Consider the following 3,534-nt stretch of genomic DNA (forward strand, 5'->3'; position numbering starts at 1 on the left):
AGCTTCCTTTGATGGTCCTTCCTAATCTATCTAGTCTTTAAATAGAGTCAGGCTTTGCGTATCAGCAGGAATACATTCTGAGAAACATGTTGTTAGGTGGTTTTGTTGTGAAAGCATCAGAGTGTATACTTACAGAAACCTAGATAGCATAGCCTACTGCACACCTAGGCATTTGGGGATTGCTCCTAAGCTACACACCTGTAAACATGTAACTGTATTGGATACTGTAGGTAATTGTAACAAAATGGTGAGTGTTTATATATCTAAACATAGCTAAAAATAGAAAAGGTATAGTAAAATTACAGTGTTCTACTCTTATGGGATCGCCATCACATATACAGTCTATCATTGACTGAACTGCATTTATACAGTGCCTAACTATATTATGTTCTTTAAAACTTGGCATTGTGCTTCTTTCTCACCTCTACCTTATTGCCCGTGATGAACTCATGACTTTAAATACCACCTATGCCTTAAAGACTTGGAAGTTTACCTTCTGAACCTGTACATTCAATTGTGTGGTTGATATTAATATTCAGACATTTTAGAGGCATTTCAAATAACACACATAAGAAATCTAGTTGCCTTCTAGTGATATTGTTACTCTTCCAGTTTTATATATCTCAGGAAATGGTACCATGAGGATACCCATGTAAGAAACATGAGAGTTCCTCTCAGCATTTCACTCTCACTCATCCTTCTCACATAGGCCATACCTCCAGCACCTATCTCAGATGCTCCCCCTTCTTTCCACCACTATTTTTAACATGTTCAGCTAGAGCACCATTACTCCTGGCTTGGACCACTGCAGTAGCATCTTACCTGGTATCCCTGATTCTACTTTATCCCTGTTAATTCATTTTTCACAGTTCAAAAGAATAATGTTTTCTGTTTCTTTGTGCCTTATGAAAACAACAACAAAAAACTTTGATTTTTGAAATAATTATGGACCCACAAGAAGTTGCAAAAATATTTCAGGAAGTGTAATTCAAAGTAATATTTTCAAAGTGCACATCTAATTATGTTACTATCTTCCTTAAACACCTTTAGCAGTTTCCTAATTTTCTTAGGAACATAAACATTCCTATGAAAGCCTGTAAATCTCAGCATGATGTCTGCTCTTCTATTTCTTCAGTTTCCTTTTGGTCCTCCCTCACTAATGGTGCTTCATTTACCCTGACTTTTTCTGTTTCTTGCCTATCAAGGGCTTCTTCTAAACTAATGTCTTCTCTACATGTTTGATTTTACTCTCCCTTCGATGCTCAGTATGGATGTCACATATTCAACTCATCGTTCACTAATCACACAATCAAACAGGTTTCTCTATTACGCCCTCATGTTTGTCTCATTTTTCTACAGAGCATTTATTGACATTATCTGCATAATTACTCGCTTAACATCTGTCTCCCTAACTGTACTGTAAGCAACCTTGTTCATTGTTCTAAGATCACAACTTTGCAAATATTAGGTTCTTTCAGATTTTCGAGCAATGAAATCTAGTGTGCTTACAGAAGAGAGTTCTGACTGATGCTTAGAATTTGTGAGCAGTTGAGATCTCTCTAAGGAGCACCAAGTTAGACTTCGATTCAAATAGTACCATCAATTACTTGATATAGATCCTTAATCAAGTTACTTAAACATACTATGCTCTATACTAATCATCCATAATAACATTACCATTTATGGATTCTTGCAAAGAATAAATGAATAAAGGCATGAAAGTGCTTAGTATAGTACCATGGCTATCTTGTCAAATCTGGGAAACAGTGGTTTCTAAACTTTGCATGTTAGGAAAATAAATGATTCATGACCAGAAACATACACAAACTCAACAACACAATGTATAAATGTTCACTAGAATACAACAATGTTTTGTTTAACTCTTCAAATGATATCATCCAGATTTGTGATCCCAGATTTTTTGTCAGACTTTTTCTATTGTTCATATTCTTTTAATTTTTAAAGGTTGGTTTTAATACACAAAATACAGCTTTGGTCCTTTTTTCCTCTTGCCTTTATCTGACTATGAAATACATGATGAACAACCATAAATTCTCTGAGGATAAGATTATTTTCTATATTTTCAACCTGAACAAGACTGTGTCACTTGAAAAAGAACCTTGTAAATAAAAACTTATGCAGACACAATGCTAATTAAGCTTAGAATATAGAAAGCATTACAAAGTAGCCTAAGAGTTGATGAATATGACTGTGTCAGCATATTGAAGCCGATTTTTATAATTGTCAGTGAACTGATGAATCAGAGACATCTTTTTTTAAAACTGGAAACACAAAAGCTTGCTTTATTTATTTATTTGAGACAGAGTCTTACTCTGTCGCCAGGCTGGAGTGCAGTGGTGAGATATCTGCTCACTGCAATCTCCGACTCCCTGGTTCAAGTGATTCTCCTGCCTCAGCCTCCCAAGTAGCTGAGATTACAGGCATGTGCCACCACGCCCAGCTGAGTTTTGTATTTTTAGTAGACACAGGGTTTCACCGTGTTGGCCAGGATGGTCTTGATCTCCTGACCTCGCGATCCACCTGCGTCAGTTTCCCAAAGTGCTGAGATTACAGGTGTGAGCCACTGCACCTCGCCACAAATGCTTTATTTAAAGGAGCATCTCAATTCCCATGTGATGGGCAAAAAATAAAAACGGAGCAGATCGTGACACACCATTCCCATCAGCCAAGTGGTCAAACCCAACATCCAAGACCCAGCGAGCAGTGAAGCTCAGTGCAACTTCCGGACCTCTAGCTATGACTCCAACAGGGTGAGCACGTCGCCCTCGCGCAAGGGGACTTTCATATTGCTGATGATGGAGTGGCTCGTGTCGTCCATAAATTCCAGCTGCACCTGTGTGCACTGTCCTGAGAGCTGGCCCTGCCCAGGACCTTGGTGACCCTGGCCAGCTTGATAGGCTGCACACGGCTGGTGTCCATGATGGCGGTGCAGTAGAGAGAGAGACATCTTTTAAAATGGCTACGGTGATGCAAATCCAAGGAAAATGGCAGATAAATGACTTCTGAATATTTTTTCCCTCCATAAAAGCAAAAAGAACACTGGCAAACTTGTCAGAATCGATTTTGTCAGAACTCTGGAAATAAACCATAGACTTACAGCAATCCAAAAAGCGTTATTTCAAGAAAAAAATAGCTTTCTTAACCTCAGTAAGAATAGAAGGCTTTGTGACATTCTAACTTGCCCTATCCTCATCTTTTCTCCCCAGCTCTGTAATAGCCTTGTAAACTAACAGCCATCATCATAGTGAAAGCCAGTATCCTGGAAGCCACTGGAGGGGGCAGAACCAAACTGGAGCTACTTCAATTCTCAATCTTCAGAGAGTTGTCGTAATGTGACCTGTCTGAGAGTCCCCTGGAAGGCCCAATTTATAGTAACACCTTTATCTGACCTGACTTGGAACATGACCAGTGCAAACAGCCCTTTCCCCAGGAACATTTATCAAAAAAGCGAGCAGAGGCAATTGTTTAACATCATGGATACCTGAGATGGTTGGTAACAGTTGACGCAACAAG

The 3,534-nt window shown here is 38.9% G+C and overlaps 1 pseudogene; it reads right to left on the bottom strand.

Moving 5' to 3' along the window:
- Positions 1–2,731: 2,731 nt before the first annotated feature.
- On the bottom strand, positions 2,732–2,940 carry LOC110567837 (small ribosomal subunit protein eS28-like; annotated as a pseudogene).
- Between the last annotated feature and the right edge of the window lie 594 nt (positions 2,941–3,534).

This window comes from Aotus nancymaae, unplaced genomic scaffold (assembly GCF_030222135.1).
Source record: "Aotus nancymaae isolate 86718 unplaced genomic scaffold, 86718_ANA_hifiasm-v0.15.2.pri h1tg000046l, whole genome shotgun sequence".
NCBI lineage: Eukaryota > Metazoa > Chordata > Mammalia > Primates > Aotidae > Aotus > Aotus nancymaae.